Source organism: Haliotis rubra, unplaced genomic scaffold, assembly GCF_003918875.1.
Source record: "Haliotis rubra isolate DU_JTF1 unplaced genomic scaffold, ASM391887v1 Scf46, whole genome shotgun sequence".
Lineage (NCBI taxonomy): Eukaryota > Metazoa > Mollusca > Gastropoda > Lepetellida > Haliotidae > Haliotis > Haliotis rubra.
In genome coordinates this window covers 1,053,676-1,077,697 of record NW_025767146.1, presented here as the reverse complement: position 1 = coordinate 1,077,697, position 24,022 = coordinate 1,053,676, and the positions used below count along the sequence as shown (strand labels likewise).

The 24,022-nt window shown below is 38.6% G+C and overlaps 1 protein-coding gene across 1 annotated transcript in view; it reads right to left on the bottom strand.

Moving 5' to 3' along the window:
* LOC124290221 (neuronal acetylcholine receptor subunit alpha-2-like) overlaps nucleotides 1-23,605 on the bottom strand; it is an 80,232-nt gene extending 56,627 nt beyond the window's left edge. The window contains exon 1 of the mRNA XM_046726935.1: nucleotides 22,884-23,605. The gene's annotated coding sequence lies outside the window, so the exon portion shown is untranslated. The remainder of the gene's footprint in view (nucleotides 1-22,883) is intronic.
* Between the last annotated feature and the right edge of the window lie 417 nt (nucleotides 23,606-24,022).

Sequence of the window (24,022 nt, the reverse complement as noted above, 5' to 3'; positions counted from 1 at the left end):
GCAAAGTGACACTTTATGAAACTGTTATTGCGCAGTTTGGTATTTTCGCAAAGAAACCGGATGTCTGGTACCTAAAGTATTCCGTTTCTGTACAAGGCCATTACTGTAAGTACTTTTCCTTATGGGAAACATACATATTCTATTCTAACTTCTCATCAAATCCATATCATAACAAAGTGTGATTGGAATCGTATACCTGATACCGGGCTATGCGGCATTCGACCACATTCAAACAAGACATGAGGGGTGTCAATACATTGAGCCATCATAGTCCAAAACTCGAGTCCGTAGGTGGACACCAGGAGTTCTCAACACAGGCGAAAATGTACTGGCTATCAGGGAGCATCTGCGTAAATGGAAACGACAACACCTTTTTCACTTTCGTTAGAAATCTTGATTGTACACTTTTGACTATAAACGAAGGCCAAAACAATTGGGTTGGATCTAGAAAACACTGAATGTAAGTGCACAGGAACTGAGTAAAATTTCTCTTTTATTTTTGTACATCATACGACCATCTGCTAAATTACATTAAAATTGTGTTTTGCGGGAAAATTACTACCTCGATATTCAAAAAAGACTTGAGATTTATAGCAGTGCAGCAGTTCAATACCACTGACAAATAGTGAGAATTATTCATTCGTTAATATAATGATTTCCAGTGTACACTGAATGAGCCAGAACGGCTATATAAACACAAGCGGGATAGTTTCCAAATATAGCCTTTTTAATATGTTTGCCATGGAAACCACTTTTAACTTCTGATGGAGATAATTTAAACAAGCTTGAGAAAGGCATTGCACAGATCATCCGTGCAAAGACTTAGTTTAATTGCTCCTGAGGTTTTGCAGTTGTCGACACTGTTCAGAAGTCTAAGAACGCATGGCAATATATTTGATGCATAAAAGTTCTAGACGGCGGCAATGGGTTAAGATAAGGACAGGTGGCAAACTGGAAGGAGTCAGCCCATTCAGACTGATAATATAACTAAAACTAATTTGATTTCAACCAATCAGGTCAGATATTGGTTCAATAACAAACCAAACACCGAAGTGGGATATCTAACATATAAACATGAACACTTTTGATATTGTGAAGTAGAGTTTCTCAGTCATGCAGCCCAGAATCCATGAGCAAATATTACGTTGGTACCGACAACTTGCGATTCATGAAGAGTGGTGATTGGAGTCAGGTTGTTTAGTATTTTGAATTTATGTTTATAAAAAGTAAAATGGTTTGTTCCTCAAAAATATTTTGTACTCATGTGTTACCATGAAAGCATAGTGTTACTTGGACAAACTGAACATCCTACATAAACACTATTTTTATTATTAAATTTTCGGTTCTTCCTTCCATTTAAAATAATTCCGTGTGATGAAGTAGTGACTTCAAAATCGTATATTTTCCTTCCTGAAACCCCTCCTTGAATAATAAGAGGTGGTTCGCGTATGCTTCTGCGGTCTAAGAAAATTCATCACTGTTTTCACTTTTGAAAATCTTCATCTTTAAGACCACTCTTAACCGCCCCGATAGTTCTTTACCCATCACTGGTTCTTCTTTCACAGATGCACTTCACAACGTTGATGAGAAGTTATGTCATAAAGCATTGTCAGCACTCCCAATGTTCTCAACAACATTCCCCTCAGCGACTGATGCATCCAATATGAGTCATCTTCATCATAAGTCAATAGTTGTAAGACAAGAGCTTGCATCATTTACTCATTGTTCTTAAAAGGAATAAAAAATATAATTTATACAATTTATTTAAAAAAATACATAAAGATATCTTCTCAAAGATAATGGTGAAAAGGTGTGTTCGTACGACTGATAATGACCGATGGTAATGGAGAACTCGATCAGCCACCATCGTCATCATTGTAGGCAATGTTCCAAATTTCCTTAATCTTAAAAGCACTCAGGCAAATGGGCAAAAGATTACTACGGAGGTATGTCACTCCAAGCGGTTTAAGTTTTCAGAAAGAATTGAAAATTGATTTGTTTGATTGTACCCTGAATTAATTCAATTAAATGAAGAGTTTAAATCTTCTTCTCAGAAAAACAGAACTGAAACGTATCGCTAATTGTGATGAAAATCAGTTGTTGTTTGTTGGGGGCCAATGACCATGCGTCAACACCACATAAATAGATGAGGTTTCCATTGTTCACAATATCTATCTAAGTAGTTCCATCCAAAATCTCAGTGATCTTGAACACGTTCGACGACAACATCCCCGTCCAGGCTATCATTACTTCTAATCGAATGATGGTGTCTGCACATGATTTCCAGGTTTGCACGTGCAGCAGCAAACGCTTTGTTCTGACTGAAAAAGGCAATGGTCCAATAGGCCAATAATCTAATGAAAATACACGCCAAAGAGAATACCAGACTTAATAACCTAGTGGAGAGAACGCGCCGAAAGTATGACGAGAGTTGACACATCACACGGTCGGAGTGCAAGAAAACGAATTTGCAACAAAGTTACCATTGGCAACGGGAGGGTTCTAGTTCGCGTTATGTTCTGTCTAAGGGTCACTGCATGCAGCGTTTAACTCGACTTCTGTACTCGTGTAATGGTTCCGTTGGTTATGTTACTTGAAGTGGTTATGTCGCTGTCTTTCTTTTCTGAAGCTTTGTCATGTAACCATGTTACATTTCCTGCTGCCCACCTTGCTTACCTTATCGTTTCTATTGCTTTTTTGTTGCTTATTTGCAAACTTTCATTTGCTGATCTGATATATTTTTGGTTAGTTTGGATGCTGATTGTAGTGATATGGTAATGTTACGTCTCGACTTGTTAAAACATTTCAAAATACAAAGGAGAAATCCACATTTCATTTCCCCGATGTGTTCAAATGGATTCAGGTTAGGTTCTATTCAATGCGCTAAATTACAATACACTGTCTACACGTCAACTCGTTGCTTCATGCACACGGCGTTATGAAAAACCTGTCCTCGATTATTGCAAAGATCATTTATCATCTGTATGGTTTCTTTTGGCAGTTAGCATATGTAAAAGACATACGAGTAAAAAAACGATCTTGCGGAGGATGATAAACATGTCTTGAGAACACTGGTGGGTAAGAGCCTCATTACTCTTAGTCATGTCTGCACCGTCTTATTGTATTCAAGTTTGAATGAAGTAATAAATACATTATCTTTTAGTCAATACCCATAGCATACAGGGTATCATTCCAATGCCTTGCTATGTAGAAGCTGGCTCGCTGCTCACACCAATCTTCTCATCGATAATCAATATGGTCTGATCTCGTCAAAACAAAACTCAATACTTATGTTACAGCCAATGGATCGATCCGCCAGTTGGATATTTGGTGGTTTTCATTGCGGTAGTGGCCGTATATACGTGAAGAAATCTATGTGAAAGGTTTTACACATGGCTACGGCTGGTGTGCAATAACTTGCAGGTTCATAATAGTGTTGGGTGTACCGGTCGGACATGCTGCTTGCAGGTTTGCACTTGAGAAGCGAGGTGCAAGGTCTACTGAGGGATATCTGTATATTTAAAGTGGGATTCCGAGTTGCACCAATGGGTTCTCTTCAATGTATACTGGGATTGAGAAATGCACTAAAGGCTTGTCTGTACCGACGGGTTGTGTTCAGTTTGATGTAAGGTAATAGTTGAGGAGGTGTACAAGTGGGTTGTCGGTAGCTTTACACTGGGCTTGCCAGATATACTTGTGGATTGTCGGTAGCTTTACACAAGGGCGGCCAGATATACTTGTGGATTGTCGGTAGCTTTACACAAGGGCGGCCAGATATACTTGTGGATTGTCGGTAGCTTTACACCAGGGCGGTCAGATGTACTTGTGGATTGTCGGTAGCTTTACACTGGGGTTGCAAGTTGTACTTGTGGATTGTCGGTAGCTTTACACTGTGCTTGCCAGATGTACTTGTGGATTGTCGGCAGCTTTACACTGTGCTTGCCAGGTGTACTTCTGGATTGTCGGTAGCTTTACACTGGTATTGCCAGATGTACTAGTTGCTTGTCGGTAGCTTTACACTGTGGTTGCCAGATGTACTTGTGGATTATCGGTAGCTTTACACTGGGGTTGCCAGATGAACTTGTGGATTGTCGGTAGCTTTACACAGGGGTTGCCAAGTATACTTGTGGATTGTCGGTAGCTTTACACTGGGATTCCTAGATGTACTTGTGGCTTGTCGGTAGCTTTACACTGGGGTTGCCAGATGTACTTGTAGATTGTCGCTAGCTTTACACTGGGGTTGCCAGATGTACTTGTAGCTTGTCGGTAGCTTTACACTGGGCTTGCCTGATGTACAAGTGGATTGTCGGTAGCTTTACACCAGGGCGGCCAGGTGTACTTGTGGATTATCGGTAGCTTTACACCAGGGCTGCCAGATGTACTTGTGGATTGTCGGTAGCTTTACATTGGGGTTGTCAGGTTATCATTGGGTTGTCATCAGTTTCTATCACGACTGCGAGGTGTACTAAAGGTTTGTAACACAGGTGCTACGAGGAGTTTTTAACATTTGGTGTTCTGTAACTTTACACTAGTGTTGTCAGGTGAACTGGTGGGTGCTCTGTAACTTTACACTAGTGTTGTCAGGTGAACTGGTGGATGCTCTATACCTTCCCACTAGTGTTGTCAGGTGAACTGGGTAGCTGCTGGGAAGGTGTAGGGGGAAAATGTGGGCAAAGGGTTTACCTGTAGGTTTAGACTGGGGTTGCTAGGTGTAGTGGAGGGTTGTCTTTACTCCAGGATGCTTGAACAAATGGAATCTCTGCAGCTATAGGTTCGCGAAGTGTACCAATGGGATGTCCCATACGATATACTGGTATTGCGAGATGCACGGGTTGTAAATTGAAGTATCTGGTTCCTAATGCTCTATGACAGTTTTCACTAGCAATTCAAGCGAGACATACTGTCTATCGGTATCCTCCCAGTGAGACTTGCTGTCAAAGGACTTACATTAACGAACATACTGAAGCGTGTTGCCGGTGGGCGTACACTGGCCTTTGGGGGTTTATTGGTTGTAAACATCCTTGTCAGTACATGTACAGAGATGGATACACTAGAGTGTTATCATGACTGACACCATGCTGGTGAGACTTGTGCTCGAGGATGAAAAAGGACAAAACAGTACTTCGTGAAAGACAATGACATGTTTGCCTAGTAGTCAACACAATCGATGAACAAAGATAAGAGAAATAAAAAAACAACACAGTGACCCTCTACTATGAAGATGAACGTTTAAACTTGTCTATAAAGAGGTAGACATGTATCTTTAGCAAGAGTACATTGCACGTTCTGGGTCGACCACCGACTTTGTCCGTGTGGACGAGATAAACCGATAGCCGTGAAGCGGCGGCAAAAACCTTCCGGAATATCACAAGGCATCAGTGCAAATGATTGGAAATGTGCGTTTGGAAGCTAATACAATTTGATGGCATGCAGGTTTTAGCATTTCGAAGATTTCTCATGACCATGACCTCAGAATTTATCAGTGAGAAGCTGAGTGGAGGCGCGAAGAAGCGCGCGCTACTCTGGAGCTAGTGTCTCCTGCGGCGAGAGTCTGATGAGCTGACACATTGTTTTAGTGGTAAGCCAATTGCATCCCCCACTCTCACTCCCCGCTCCCCTCACACACAGCCGACCGACCCTCCAACCGCACACCAGCCAATCTACAATCCAAGAATAACTCGAGGAAGATTCGCCTAATTGCTGGCACACAGAAGCTTGGATGTTGATGAACTTCAATGTCCATCCATATTGCTTAATTGTTTTACCTATATGGAAAAACAAAACTACAACAAACTAAATAACAGGGACAGTTTCCTCGTCTATATCCTTCACACTATAAGTTGTTGCTACGCCCATGTAAAACAAACTCGTGTACACCTTAGACTGATGAAAGGAAAACAATAATCATTCAAGGAGAATAAAGCACACCAAAAGTAATTGCTACATCGACAATAATACACAACTTGCAAGATAAATAACACCAAGCCGTTATCCCAGGAGAAGTTAGTGACGGGTGACCATTTCATCTCAGAAACACTGCACATGTACTCAATATTGAAATTAACACCGCAAACTAATCACCTTATTAAAACTTATTACTGGGTTAAGATATTCATGTTCACAAACAGCTGTTTTGCTGCTCAAGCAATGGTTCCGCGGTATATTGCAAGGTAAATTGTCTCGTCAGGTTTAGTGATCTACATTGGGTCAAGTTACAGCAAAATGCACAGTGAAGCTCTATCTCTGTATTATGAGAATTATATGCAACAGTGCTGTGCGTGTTTCTCATTACCATGAATGAAGGTTTGTTAAATTCGACTTACAACATAATACGGGTCAGTGGCATATATGCAACCCTGAAGAGAGGGACGGGTGTATCAATTTGCACCTATGAAACCGACATTTGTTCTTCTTTACTGCCCATTTATACGAGCGAGTCAACGACTGTGTTAGAGGCGCTCTTGCACCGGGATCTGCATTAGCTGTAACAACGTGGACAAGATGGGCACTTCCAAACCCAAGCAATTCCCTGAAGGATATACATATGGGCGTTGCGTCAGCGCCTCATCATGCACTTTCCTCTATTTGTCACTCCTCGGAATGCAATGAACGTGTCCTGCGCTGTTACCTTACATCAAACACGCTTGTTAGAAGATTAAATTTGAAACGACACAAAATCCATTACGCTTCACAGAACAGTGTTGTGAAACGTTGTGAAGGCACATCTAATCCTAGTAATGGATGATAGCCAACAGAGATTGGGAAAGATGCTTGTGTCGATATTCATTGGCAAATGTTTTCTTTGTAATGAGAAATAAAAGAAAGCGAAATATTCTCTCCTATAACATCAGTGAGGGGGATTAACAGAGAAGGCGGATGAGATCCATTGTGTTGTGGTCGGCAGGGGCGTGAGTATAGGAAGCCAAGGCTCAAGTCACCCGAGAGACCCAAATAGCCGCCATTCGTCTGCCTATCAGTCTTGTGTTTTAATCAGCGACGGAATACACCGCGGAATGACTCGTTAAATGCTTTGACGACATCACGTTTGTAGCTTATCTCCTGGCTTTTCTCATAGATACAAAACAGGTGGTTACTTCCATAACAGAGACTTGAAGACCACAACCCTGAGCCGTTACTGCTACAGACCTTAACATCAGCTAAGTATTCAAAGAGGCCACATACACGTTATACACTCACTGTCGCAGGAATTGCTCTATACATTAGGCTCTAACTTCGCTACAAGGTAATCTGGATCAAGCCAACCAGAGGTTAATATAATAAGCATCAATGAGCAGTAAACACATGCATGAGACGTCGTAAACACTGTCACATGTCATACCCAATCAACCTAGGTACTTCAGCATTTTTATGCAGGGGATATAGGCATAGTGTCTGTCTCTCATGGTTATTGTATATGATACATGTGTACATCAGCCGTGTCTCACATCTATCACAATTGTACAAGCTGTGTCTGGTCATCCATATATGCCACATGTGTATTATTTCTGCCTTCTGTCCACCACACATGTGTCAGTCATATCCCATACCAACCCCCCAGATATCAGGATTCGGGTTGCTACACATACCGCATATACTAATTGTGGCAACCGTGTCGGATATATGCCTGTGTCATGTACGTAAACACCTTTACACGTGATTACACGTTGCCATTTAGAAAGTGGTCTACTCTTTCTTAGTAAAGTACAAATTCTAGTACTTATTGGGTTAAGTCCCATCGGGGATTCCAACCCACACCCTCAGAGTCAGGCATCTAATCGCCAGCACACAAAGTCAGCCGCCTAACCCGCTCAGCCACCGCGACTTCCAATGGTGAAGGGGTAAGTATTAGCCCTGATGAAGGGGCGAGTATTAGCCCTGATGAAGGGGCGAGTATTAGCCCTGATGAAGGGGCAAGTATTAGCCCAGAAACGTCGTGTGTAAATAATACAGAAGTTGCACATCCATATCAAGTGTGTTGTATTACCCTACCAACTTCTAAATGCCTATCAACACACAATACACGCATGCATCATTTAAGAAAAGGTACCTACCACTCATGTATCATTTAGACACGTATTTACAACACATGTATCATTTAGGACACGTATCTACCACACATGTATCATTTAGGACACTATCTACCACACATGTATCATTTAGGACGCGTATCTACCACACATGTATAATTTAGACACGTATCTACCACACATGTATCATTTAGGACACGTATCTACCACACATGTATAATTTAGACACGTATCAACCACTCGTGTATCATTTAGGACACGTATCTACCACACATGTATCATTTAGACACGTATCAACCACACATGTATCATTTAGACGCGTATCTACCACACATGTATCATTTAGGACACGTATCTACCACACATGAATCATTTAGGACACGTATCTACCACACATGTATCATTTAGGACACGTATCTACCACACATGAATCATTTAGGACACGTATCTACCACACATGTATCATTTAGGACACGTATCTACCACACATGTATCAACTGTGTATCATATCGACCACATATGTATCAAATGTGTCACATATTAACTATGTATGCTACGTATGTATCAAGTGTGTCATATACACTGCTTCTGTATCAGGTCTGTCAAAAATCTATCCCATATGACTTAAAAAATTACCTCTAAAATTGCCAACTTCGAACTTCTCCAAAAGCTATAACTTGCAGAAAATTTGTCACTCATAGCTATTATGTACGTTACACATGCATAACAATTCAAACTCAAAGCTATCATTTATATCACACATGAGGTACAACAGTCACTCATACTCAATTTCATGTTACAAATAGTTCACTCGTGGCTGATCTTGTTAAACATGCAAACAAAATGTCAAAGCTATCATTCATATTATACCTGCAGCAATTTGTCAGGCTAAACTATTATTTATGTTACACATGAGGAACAATTGTCTCTCACAGCTATTATTTATGCAACACTTGATGAAAAATGTCACTAACAACCATTATTTATATCACACATGTAGAATAATTGTCACTTGTAGCTGGTAAATATTAACATTACGGAGGAGGAACAATTGTCACTTGAAGCTCCTATTCATCACATACATGCCAAAGACTGCCACCAGAAGCTATTAGTTACAGCTATACAACAGTAGACCACTAAGGGAAGCGTGGAATAAATGCAGCAACAAAGTGGCGTCTCCAATTTCAGGGTTGTAAAATCAGTGCATATTCAATACACTTGTCGAATATCACTGCATACTGATTGAATGTCAGAGTTAGCATAACCTGCATATTTAATGAAGTGTTTGCATACTTAATTTCGTGTGAGCGTATTCCTGAATATTTTAATGCAGTGTAAGAACGCCTGTGTATAGTCAGTGAGGTGTGAGACTACCTCTGAATACTGAATAGAGCGTCAAGATATTCTGCATAGTTAATGTTAGGTACGCGTTGGAATGAATATTTCATACAGCCGCTAGTACATCTTCTTGGCAGCGAGTGAGGGCTGGTATGTATATAATCGATTGTTAGAAGGAAGTTACACCTACAGTTTGATGGCGAGCGATGAATATAATGGTAACATTTTAGGAGTTACATTATTTCGGCATATAAGACGCCTTCCACCAAGCTGAGAAGCCGTTAATCGCTACACTAGGGAAGACTTACTATGATACAATCACATGCTTTCTTATGCAAAACTATCATAGTGTACCAGTATCTGTAGCACCATTAGAAATTCATTGTAGAATGTGTGGATCAATGGGAGGTACATTCCCCGCCTCAAGGATCAATACAGAGTTATTAATATTACACTAGTTGAGGCATAAACCTTCTCACACAATGCTGCTAGCGATACGGTGATAACATTATGGAAATGATCATATTGATTACAGAATGATTCTATCGTTGAGGAAGAGAATGACACACGGCACAAAAATGTGTACCTCGTGTAAGTCTAATTATAGAAATGAGTTACCTTATGTCAACTCGTACAGTGCACGTCATAGGGTTTCACAAAACACAGGATATTGTCATAGTTTGTAGCTCATCTTCTCGTTACCGTCTTGCCAAAGTGTCTTTTTGTATACAATACACGAGGCCGTTATATTATGCTTTGTCGTGCATTTTTGTGTGTTGTTTATAGAACTGCTTTAAGGCATTGCTTTGTCGTACTTCTGTAGTTTGCTGCCAGGATATGTGTTGTGTAGGAGCCATTAAATCATACGTTTGTTCTCCGTTTATATATTAGTACGTAGAGGAGCTATATTGTGTGTTTCAACATGTTCTTTACTGGTTGAGTTACATTGTGTGTTTTACCATGTTCTTTACTGGTTGAGTTACATTGTGTGTTTAACCATGTTCTTTACTGGTTGAGTTACATTGTGTGTTTTACCATGTTCTTTACTGGTTGAGTTATATTGTGTGTTTTACCATGTTCTTTACTGGTTGAGTTACATTGTGTGTTTAACCATGTTCTTTACTGGTTGAGTTACATTGTGTGTTTTAACATGTTCTTTACTGGTTGAGTTATATTGTGTATCCAACATGTTCTTTACTGGTTGAGTTACACTGTGTGTTTTACCATGTTCTTTACTGGTTGAGTTACATTGTGTGTTTTACCATGTTCTTTACTGGTTGAGTTATATTGTGTGTTCCAACATGTTCTTTGCAGGTTGAGTTACATTGTGTGTTTTACCATGTTCTTTACTGGTTGAGTTAAATTGTGTGTTCCAACATGTTCTTTACTGGTTGAGTTACATTGTGTGTTTTACCATGTTCTTTACTGGTTGAGTTACATTGTGTGTTTCAACATGTTCTTTACTGGTTGGTTGTGTGTGTTACATGTTCTTTACTGGTTGAGTTACATTGTGTGTTTCAACATGTTCTTTACTGGTTGAGTTACATTGTGTGTTTCAACATGTTCTTTACTGGTTGAGTTACATTGTGTGTTTTACCATGTTCTTTACTGGTTGAGTTACATTGTGTGTTTCAACATGTTCTTTACTGGTTGAGTTACATTGTGTGTTTCAACATGTTCTTTACTGGTTGAGTTACATTGTGTGTTTCAACATGTTCTTTACTGGTTGAGTTACATTGTGTGTTTTACCATGTTCTTTACTGGTTGAGTTACATTGTGTGTGTTTTGAGTTACATTGTGTGTTTTTACTGGTTGAGTTACTCTTTACTGGTTGAGTTACATTGTGTGTTTCAACATGTTCTTTACTGGTTGAGTTACATTGTGTGTTTCAACATGTTCTTTACTGGTTGAGTTACATTGTGTGTTTCAACATGTTCTTTACTGGTTGAGTTACATTGTGTGTTTCAACATGTTCTTTACTGGTTGAGTTACATTGTGTGTTTTACCATGTTTTCTACTGGTTGAGTTACATTGTGTGTTTCAACATGTTCTTTACTGGTTGAGTTACATTGTGTGTTTTACCATGTTCTTTACTGGTTGAGTTACATTGTGTGTTTAACCATGTTCTTTACTGGTTGAGTTACATTGTGTGTTTTACCATGTTCTTTACTGGTTGATAGATTGTACACTGGGCATCGCAACGTCCAGTTTTTGCATCAGTTTAGAACATGGAGCTTCTGTTATGGGGTACCACAGAATCATATTTCAAATATATCATAGTTTGTGTGTTACAGCATTTAGTTTCCTGTTACATGTATTGTAGTCCTCGTATACATCATACATTGGGGCATTACATTGTGTGTTTACAGTATATCATGTATACATATAGTGTAATCGTATGACTGAGATAGCACTCGATAAGCCTGGAATTTCGATGACGTGAATTTAATTTTAACTCACTAAATATTGCTCCATGCAGTTTGCGTTATAGTTGTGATGTGAACCATTTTTATGGCACCACTACAGCGCATAATATCTGCCCATAAGGGCACTGTATTGTGTTACTCTGTGTCTAAAGCGACACTGTACTGTTTTCAATTATGAGCAAAAGGTCATTCTGTTGTGTTACTCCATGTCCCTTTGGACACTGCATTGTGATACATCATGTCCATATGGACACTGCATTGTGATACATCATGCACACAGGGACACTAGGGTGAGTTAAATAATGTCCAGGGGGACACTAATTTGTGTCTAACATCATGAAGTCCATGCCCATATGTACTAAAATACTCCTTGTATTGTGCCCTAGATAAAAGCAGAAGAAGACATTTACTGCGCACTGGTAACTACCTTGCGTCCAGAATAGACGTGCACACGATCATTTCACTGAGTTTTCATGCACCATATGTCTAAAACAGTCGTGCAGGAGGTAGTTCTATTTTGTTTCACCGTGTACTTGCGTCCAGGGTATATTAAGAAATGAAATTTTATTGTGCTGCAACATGTTCTTTGCCTCCAGTGGAGACGTGCCCTAGGTAATTTATGATGTTATTCCATGCACCATGTGTCTTTCATTAGCGTGCAGTAAGTAACTTTATTATGTTGTTTCATTTGCTACACACCCTTTGTACACGTGGAGGAAGTAACTTTATGTGCTTGGAACTAGAAGTTCGCTCATGTAAGCGTGTACAAGATCAGTGTGTTGTGTTGTGGCACATACCATCTTTACAAAGTGAATGTGATGACACTGTTGTGTTGTAACATATATAATTCACAATATGTAACTATGTATTATATCAAACTGTGACGCAACATATACCACAGCATTGTACTAAGGTATAAAACTATAGTCTATTGCATAATGGCATGGACTACTCGTATATTAATGTCATTTAGTCACTTTGCTTCATATTGATTTTACTCTTGTTTCCAAAATAAAAGTTAATAAGTAAAATGTTAAAATATATAGTGTGTACTTTGTTGCTGATTGTTAAAACCGGATTTTTACGGGAACGGATTGGTGAAGTACTACACAACAGTAGGCTTACACAGGTTCGTGTTTTACTGAATTGTATCAGCAGCATTCATACCTACAGTACAATGTCATATATAATGTAATTCCACGAGTAACATCTACTACATTACATCATATTCGTCATGTCTTTCGTAATGGAAGTGCACCTTGTGTATTACGACAAGTATTTCTTCTATATTTTACTTTCAGAATTTCTATATTTGAATCTGTCATAAAATGTTACATAATATATTGCGACCTTTTTACATACATGTGCAAACATAAAGTTTAGTGCTAATTAAAGTATAGGCTGCAGGCTTCATTGATGCATCATGTATACTAGTACGGTGTCTATTTACATATATTGTGTGTGTCACTGTGATACATCCAGTACAGTGTCTATTTACATATATTGTGTGTGCCACTGTGATACATCCAGTACAGTGTCTATTTACGTATATTGTGTGTGCCACTGAGATACATCCAGTATATATTCATTTATAGGGTGTTGGCTATATATTGTAATATATAAAGCATAGTGTTTGTTCATTTATAGGAGGTGCCTACTGGGGTATATAATGTTTGGTGCCTATTCAGTTATAGGGTGTGGGCTACTGTGGCATACATAGTATAGTGTTTATCCATCTATAGTACCGTGTTTATGTATTTGTAGGGTGTAGGCTACCGCGATACATCTAGTACAGTGTTTATTCATTTCAAGCATGTAGACTACTGTGCAGTCTGTATTTATAGAATGTAAGTTAATGTATTGTCTTATATCATAATATGTAATCGACAAAACAAAAGATTTCCAAAACCAAAAGCCATCTCTACTAAAAGCAGACTCCACTGTAACAGATTCTGACTGAATCACAGGCAGGAGTTTATGAATCACTAACACATATTGATGACAACAAATCGTTCGCTAAAAGGTCAACCAACAACAAACCCATGCAAGGGTATGTCATCATTTACCTAAAAATAACGGGAACATATGGAACATGACAATACAGGGAATTACATCGGGTAACACAGTGTTAACTTCTTCAAAGTGTGGCACCCTCTGTGAAATTCAAGTTCAGAGTTTACTTCCTTATAGAAGGAAATTGTTTACAGATTCTTTGCATCGTCAGTTTACATCGTCAGCATATTGTATCTTTGATTGATGTGCAGCTCGTTGCAATATTGCGTCGTTCAATAATGTGCACTATCCGTGTGATATATGATACATGATTTTGTCTATGTTTTTTGTGTGCACTGCATGAGTAATATTTACACCTGCAAATCAGTGTAATGATTTGTGATGCTTGTGTATCGTGTGCCATGGGTTATGTCTGTTGTGCATGTTGTGTTTGTATGCAGTATTTAAGTGTATATTATTGTTTTACATCAGCTCAATGTTCTTATTCGGTATATGATACATGTATATTGTAGCATCGTGTAGCGTTCATCTTATCACCATCTAAACGGAATTGACTTATGGATTTCAAGGTCTCTATTCTTTCTATACATTACAGATCATACTACAATGATCTCGTTTGGCAATATTCAGTTCGTTGATACTACAACCACTAAATGTTAGCTGTTGATGTAATGAGTACCTTGTCATCTGTTATCGCTGTATGATATAACGAGTATTGTGCCTCTTGGCTATATGATGTTATTATTCAAATGTTAAAGTCACATGATGTCATGAATACTGCGTTCTTGTTACGGTTGTATGGTATGAATGCCATCTGCATTATGACACGGTTATGGCTGAGTGATATCAAGGACATTATGTCACTGTTATGGCTGTATGATGTCATGTAGATTCTGTTATTGTTATGAGTGTATGATGTCATATACATTGTGTTATTGTTATGATTGTGTGATGTCATGTACATTGTGTTATTGTTATGGCTATATGATGTCACGTACATTTTGTTATTGTTATTGGCTGAATCATGTCACGTACATTGTGTTATTGTTATGGCTGTGAGATGCCATGTACATTGTGTAACTGTTATGACTGTATAATGTCATGTACTTTGTGTTATTCTTATGGCTATATGATGTCATGTACATTGTGGTATTGTTATTGGCTGTATGATGCCATGTACATTGTGTCATTGTTATGACTGTAGGATGTCATGGACATTGTGTTATTGTTATTAATATATGATGTCATGTACACCGTGGTATTCTTATGGCTGTGTGACGTCATGTACATTGTGTTATTGTTATTGGTTGTATGATGTCATGTACATTGTCTTATTGCTATGTCTGTATGATGTCATGTACATTGTGTTATTATTATGACTGTATGATGTCATGTACATTGTGTTATTGTTATGGCTGTGTGATGCCATGTACATTGTGTTATTGTTATTGGCTGTGTGATGCCATGTGCATTGTGTTATTGTTATGGCTGTATGATGTCATGTACATTGTGTTATTGTTATGGCCGTGTGATTTCATGTACACTGTGTAACTTTTATGATTGTATAACGTCATATACATTGTGTTATTGTTATGATTGTATGATGTCATGTGCATTGTGTTATTGTTATGGCTGTCTGATTTTGTGTACATTGTATTATTGTTATGACTGTATGATGTCATGTACATTGTGTTATTGTTATGGCTGTATGATGTCATGTACATTGTGGTATTGTTATTGGCTGTATAATGTGATGTACATTGTGTAATTGTTATGACTGTAGGATGTCATGTACATTGTGTTATTGTTATGAATGTATGATGTCATGCACATCGTGTTATTGTTATGGCTGTATGATGTCATGTACATTTTGTTATTGTTATTGGCTGTGTGATGCCATGTACATTGTGTTATTGTTATGACTTATGATGGTATGTACATTGTGTCATTGTTGTGGCTGTATGATGTCATGAACACTATGTTATTGTTATGACTGTATGAAAGCATGTACATTGTGTTATTGTTATGACTTATGGTGGCATGTACATTGTGTTATTGTTATGGCTGTATGATGACACGTATGTTGTGTCATTGTTATGAATGTATGCTGTCACGTACAATTTGTTATTGTAATTTGCTGTGTGATGTCATGTACATTGTTATATTGTTATGGCTGTATGATGTCACGTACATTGTGGTATTCTTATTGGCTGTATGATGCCATGTACATTGTGTAATTGTTATCACTGTATGATGTAATGGGCATTGTGTTATTGTTATGAATGTATGATGTCATGTACATTGTGTTATTCTTATGGCTGTAAGATGTCATGTACATTGTGTTATTGTTATTGGTTGTATGATGTCATGTACATTGTGTTATTGTTATGGCTGTATGTTGCCATGTACATTGTGGTATTGTTATTGGCTGTATGATGTCATGTACATTGTTTTATTGTTATGGCTGTATGATGTCATGTACATTGTGTTATTGTTATTGGCTGTATGATGCCATGTACATTGTTATTCTTATTGGCTGTATGATGCCATGTACATTGTGGTATTCTTATTGGCTGTATGATGCCATGTACATTGTGTAATTGTTATGACTGTATAATGTCATATACATTGTGTTATTGTTATGGCTGTATGATGTCATGTACATTGTGGTATTCTTATTGGCTGTGTGATGCCATGTACATTGTGTAATTGTTATGACTGTATAATGTCATGTACATTGTGTTATTGTTATGAATCTATGATGTCATGTACATTGTGTTATTCTTATGGCTGTATGATGTCATGTACATTGTATTAATGCTATTGGCTGTATGATGTCATGTACATTGTGTTATTGTTATGACTGTATGATGTCATGTACATTGTGTTACTGTTATGACTATGATTTCATGTATTGTGCTGTTATGGCTGTATGATGTCATGTACATTTTGTTATTATTGGCTGGATGATGGCGTACATTGTGTTATTGTTTTGACTGTGTGATGCCATGTACATTGTGTTATTGTTTTTGGCTGTATGATGCCATGTACATTGTGGTATTCTTATTGGCTGTATGATGCCATGTACATTGTGTAATTGTTATGACTGTATAATGTAATAGACATTGTGTTATTGTTATGGCTGTATGATGTCATGTACATTGTGGTATTCTTATTGGCTGTATGATGCCATGTACATTGTGTAATTGTTATGACTGTATGATGTCATGTACATTGTGTTATTGTTATGAATGTATGATGTCATGTACATTGTGTTATTCTTATGGCTGTATGATGTCATGTACATTGTATTAATGCTATTGGCTGTATGATGTCATGTACATTGTGTTATTGTTATGACTGTATGATGTCATGTACATTGTGTTACTGTTATGACTATGATTTCATGTACATTGTGTTATGGTTATGGCTGTATGATGTCATGTACATTTTGTTATTTTTATTGGCTGGATGATGTCACGTGCATTGTGTTATTGTTTTGACTGTGTGATGCCATGTACATTGTGTTATTGTTCTTGGCTGTGTGATGCCATGTACATTGTGGTATTCTTATTGCCTGTATGATGTCATGTACATTGTGTTATTGTTATGGCCGTGTGATTTCATGTACACTGTGTAACTTTTATGACTGTATGATGTCATGTACATTGTGTTATTGTTATGACTGTATGATGTCATGTACATTGTGTTATTGTTATGGCTGTATGATGTCATGTACATTGTGGTATTCTTATTGGCTGTATGATGCCATGTACATTGTGTAATTGTTATGACTGTATGATGTCATGTACATTGTGTTATTGTTATGACTGTAGGATGTCATGGACATTGTGTTATTCTTATGGCTGTATGATGTCATGTACATTGTATTAATGCTATTGGCTGTATGATGTCATGTACATTGTGTTATTGTTATGACTGTATGATGTCATGTACATTGTGTTACTGTTATGACTATGATTTCATGTACATTGTGTTATGGTTATGGCTGTATGATGTCATGTACATTTTGTTATTTTTATTGGCTGGATGATGTCACGTGCATTGTGTTATTGTTTTGACTGTGTGATGCCATGTACATTGTGTTATTGTTCTTGGCTGTGTGATGCCATGTACATTGTGGTATTCTTATTGCCTGTATGATGTCATGTACATTGTGTTATTGTTATGGCCGTGTGATTTCATGTACACTGTGTAACTTTTATGACTGTATGATGTCATGTACATTGTGTTATTGTTATGACTGTATGATGTCATGTACATTGTGTTATTGTTATGGCTGTATGATGTCATGTACATTGTGGTATTGTTATTGGCTGTATGATGTCATGTACATTGTGTCATTGTTATGACTGTAGGATGTCTTTCACATTGACTGACTGACTGAGTTTAGTTTTACGCCGCTTTTAGCAATATTCCAGCAATATCACGGCGGGGGACACCAGAAATGGGCTTAACACATTGTGCCCATGTGGGGAATCGAACCCGGGTCTTCGGCGTGACGAGCCAACGCTTTAACCACTAGGCTACCCCACCGCCCCCATTGACATTGTGTTATTGTTATGAATGTATGATGTCATGTACATCGTGTTATTGTTATGGCTGTATGATGTCATGTACATTGTGTTACTGTTATGGCTGTATGATGTCATATACATTGTGTTATTGTTATGACTTATGATGACATGTACAATGTGTCATTGTTGTGGCTGTATGATGTCATGGACACTATGTTATTGTTATGACTGTATGATTTCATGTACATTGTGTAACTGTTATGACTGTATGATGTCATGTACATTGTGTTATTGTTATGACTTTTTCATGTCATATACATTGTGTTATTGTTATGGCCATATGATGTCACGTACATTGTGTTATTGTTGTTGGCTGTATGATGTCATGTACATTGTGTTATTGTTATGGCTGTATGATGCCACGTACATTGTGTTATTGTTATGATTGTATGATGTCATGATGTATGATGTTATGGCTTCCCGTGAATGTCCGGGTGAGAATATTGATCTTCAGTAACCCATGCTTGTCTTAAGAGGTGTCTAACGGGATCGGGTGGTCAGGCTTGCTGACTTCGTTGACATATGTCATCGGTTCCCAACTGCGCAGATTGATACTCATGCTGTTGATCACTGGATTGTCTGGTCCAGACTCGATTATTTACAGACCGCCGCCATATAGCTGGAATATTGCTGAGTGAGGCGTAAAACTAAACTCGCTCACTCACTGTTATGGCTGAGCGATATCATGTACATATGTCATTGTTATGACTGAATTATATTGATGTCATGTACATTTTGTCATTGTTATGGCTGTATGATATCGTTGTCTTGTCCATGATATCATTATTAAGGCTGAATGATGTCAAGTACATTATAACATTGTTATGGCTGTATGATGTCATATACACTATGTCTCTGTTATGACTGTATGATATCGATGTCATGTACATTATATCATTGTTAAGACTAAATGATGTCCTCCACAGTATGTTATGGTTATGACTGTATTATATAGATGTCATGTACATTGTGATATTGTTATGAATGTATGATGGCATGTACAATGTGTCATTGTTATGACTGTATTATATAGATGTCATGTACATTGTGATATTGTTATGACTAAATGATGTCATGTACATTGTGTCATTGTTATGGTTGTATTATATAGATGTCATGGACATTGTGATATTGTTATGACTGTATGATGGCATGTAAGATAAGATTTTATTATCCACGTAGGAAATTTGGTTTACATTCATAAGAACTCTGGAGCATTTAACGATCATAAAATATTGCACTTACAGTATCAAAACACAAGAGTAATATTACGATTGGCAACAGCAATGTACATTATTAACATAAGTACAAAACATTTAAAAGTTAGCCCCATGCACGTAAGAGCAATGTACGCAATAAAAAAGAGAAAACATGTCAGGAGTTAAAACAATGTACATTGTGCCATTGTTATGGTTGTATGATATCGATGTCATGTACATTGTGTCATTGTTGTGGTTGTATGATATCGATGTGATGTACATCGTGTCATTGTTGTGGCTGTATGATATCGATGTCCTGTACATCGTGTCATTGTTGTGGTTGTATGATATGGTTGTATGATATCGATGTGATGTACATCGTGTCATTGTTGTGGCTGTATGATATCGATGTCCTGTACATTGTGTCATTGTTGTGGCTGTATGATATCGATGTGATGTACATCGTGTCATTGTTGTGGTTGTATGATATCGATGTCATGTACATCGTGTCATTGTTATGGTTGTATGATATCGATGTGATGTACATCGTGTCATTGTTGTGGCTGTATGGTATCGATATCATGTACATTGTGTCATTGTTGTGGCTGTATGATATCGATGTCATGTACATCGTGTCATTGTTATGGTTGTATGATATCGATGTCCAGTACATTGTGTTACTGTTATTGGCTGTGTGATGTCATGTACATTGTGTCATTGTTGTGGCTGTATGATGTTATGTACACTGTGATATTGTTATGACTTATGATGGCATGTACATTGTGTCATTGTTGTGGCTGTATGATGTCATGGACACTATGTTATTCTTATGACTATGTGATAGCATGTACATTGTGTCATTGTTATGACTTATGATGGCATGTACATTGTGTCATTGTTGTGGCTGTATGATGTTATGGACACTATGTTATTGTTATGACTGTATGATAGCATGTACATTGTGTCATTGTTATGACTTATGATGGCATGTACATTGTGTCATTGTTGTGGCTGTATGATGTCATGGACACTATGTTATTGTTATGACTGTATGATAGCATGTACATTGTGCCATTGTTATGGCTGTATGATGTCACGTACATTGTGTCATTGTTATGACTGTATGATGTCATGGACATTGTGTCATTGTTATGAGTGTATGATGTCACGTACATTATGTCATTGTTATAAGTGTATAAAGTGTCACGTACATTATGTCATTGTTATGATTGTATGATGTCACGTACATTGTGTCATTGTTATGAATGTATGATGTCACGTACATTGTGTCACTGGATGCATGATGTTATGAATACCGTGTTATAGTTATGTATGTATGGTGCCATGTTTTGTACGTCATGTTTCGTATGATGTCAACCTATAGTGATAATACCATTGCCTGATCAAGTTTCTGGAGTCATATTACATACATTATATATTCCTTTTCATATCAACGAACCTGAGAGTGTTACACAGTGTCGGGTGTTTCCTCTGCTCTTGTTAAGGCAAGTGCACTGCAAAACATGAAACATCATGTTCTCTTATAAAACATGCAAAATGTGTCTTCATGCACTGCATTATGTCATATCATGTGTTTTGTATCCTTTACTGTTAATATGACAGTATTGTGTTCCAATAAATGCATTTTGATCGAAATATAATGCACTATGCTCTTATGTCAAGTGCAATGTGTTTCACAATATAGAATACATTGTGCCCTAAACTGCACTATAATTCTCCATTAAGTGTTACAAAAGCTTTTCTGCAGTTGGTATTGATTTGAAACAATACCATATACTCGTTATTAGAACCAAAATGATAGAAAATACTTTGGCATTGAAACATACTTAGAGGTTATTGTCTCGAATCCTATGCTATTGTCGAAATATAATGACGAGTAAATACTGGTTGATGGTCCGAGAAGCAGCCTGTGGCTCGTATCGGCATACGTTTGACCTATCAAACATTTCTATTTGTCATCAAACTATAGCTTTATCAGCTTTTCACTGTAGCTTCATACATGAATAACTATTGCATTATGTTTAATGCCACATGCTTGATGGATGCACAATGGAATGCCTATAAACTACGATGGAAATTAATGAGTGTAGACTTAAGCCGAATTTATCAGTGCTATGCACAATGATATAGAATTTTAAACTCTTTCCCATAGTCTATTTTATATGCAATTAAGAAAGGTTGCTTGGCATGCTCCAGTATGTCCAAGTCCGATTACTGAGCGGAGTCTGCACACATTGCTTCTGCTGCAGAGACTTCCACTTGATGCAGATATACGGTGCCAGGTCTCCATTCTGCAGCGGCGAGTGGTGGTTCACTGTCCATATTTCCACAACACTGCACTGGATGAGAGACGCAGTTCTAGTTGGTGTTGTATACATTTAATCATCAGGGAAATACGCCGTACATGGCCGATATCAGAAAAAAATGAGATCGGGATTACCACTTCATGTTTTGTCACACGAAGTTTTCTCGTCATTAGAACTGATACAATCAAACTAACACATTAGCTTTACTGAGCACGACTCGGCTGTGCGAGTTTCTATCGTTCAAACTGACGCATAACAGGCGAACTGCCATCTCCGATAAAGCTTTGCCTCGCTCTCATGGCTTTCATATCAGTCCCCTCATAAAGCCGCGAGAGTAGGTACATGGAAATCAAATCTGTACCTGGAACCAGTAGCCCTCTCCATTCACGGACACATTTGTATATTGAAAAAGGCCATGGAGACATAAGCGATCTGAATTGTAACAAAGCTAAACCAAGAGGCGAGAGATTGGGTAACTGGAATAAAGCTAACTATTGGCGATGGTAGAGGTAGAGTCGGGAGGCCGGCCGGCCGGGCGGGGAGGGGAGGTGGTGGCGGTGGGGAGTAAGTGATCAATACGCGTATCGCCACACTGCCAGGTGTAGCACCTTCTCGTTGCTGGCAATGAACTGCTTTAAACCGATCCCATGGGACTGCCTCAAAGAAATTAATAACGTAGAGACTAAATTTGTTTTATTTTCAACGAGGAAACACATAAAACGCATCTTAGAGCAAAATCACATAATCGATAATCAGAGTAACTGGAGTAGGTTGTAGTCTAGTCATAGTTGTCGAAAGTAAAATTGTATGTTAATGTGAAACAATATGTTTCGGCTCAGTCGTTATGAATCATTCGCAGCCCCAACTGGTCAGCACACAAACCCGCCAGATGTTAAAGTGCACACACCAGGGATTACTTTAAAAGGTAGCGGTATGAAGGCATTGCTGTGCTTACCTTGACTGAGTAGCACGTGGTGGCAGTGGAGCTCCTGTTTGAGACAACCGTCATGTCCCTGGTGCTGACGACAACATGCCATCAGACGGACTCTCCAACTCTCACCCTGTTGGCGTCTTGTCTTTCTAGGCTGCTCACACCACTGCTTTTAGCTCATGTATCCCAGGTACAAAGATTCCAAGTTGTCAGCGAAGTTTTCCAGTCATAAGTATCGGTTGGCATGCAGGCTGGCAGACAGGCAGCGGGCGAGTCACCACGGATCTACCATGTACTGGCCTGTACACACTCCTTGCCTCCTGCCACTGCGAGCATCGGAAGCCACTTGTGCGCAGTCTCAAACTGCTGCTTGTCCTGATAAGAACTTCATTAATTTTTTAAAACAGATAGAAACCTTCCACGGCAGTATAATAGCGATGAAATGACCTGTGAGGAGTAGCGATGGAGTCGCTCGTTCCTTCTACACACTCAGCACAGGCACCTGTCCCGCGCCGACTAGCTCACACCTCTATTTCCGACCGCCATGCAAGCGGAGGGTTACAGCCTTACGGTGCTAGATCGTTGAATTCGGCTGATCTGAGGGCTTGTTTGCTAATTAATCACGTAATTTGGGAATATCTGATACACTGCAGGCGGTGGTAGTGGCGTTAATCGACCTGCTGTAGACGTCCGTCCACTGTGCACTCCCTCTCCGTGTGCCTAGTCTCATGCAGAACTATATTCCTGGCTCTGGAGCCCACGTGTAGGGGCAGGTAGCGGTAGGCCTCAGTGCAGAGCTTCCAGACCACACGGTAAATAGACGCACATGCATACATTTACCACCCCACTTCAGCGTATATTGTAAAAACATTTTTGTTTCCCGGAACAATATTTTGCCCGGTTCTGAAATGGGAACACTGGACACTTGCCTGATTGCCAGGCAAGGCGTACCTTCCATCCTACCCTAACCTCTCAATGTAAGTACCTATAGATAAGGCTAAGTGGGGATGAATGAGAGTGTATATACATACAAACATCAATGAATCTAGTGATGTAGATACACGGACATATAATCTGAACGCTGTACACATATTCGACAGTTAATTAAGATGTTGATTTTGATGACAGTTCCTGACGGACAGAATGACAGAAACAGACGAATC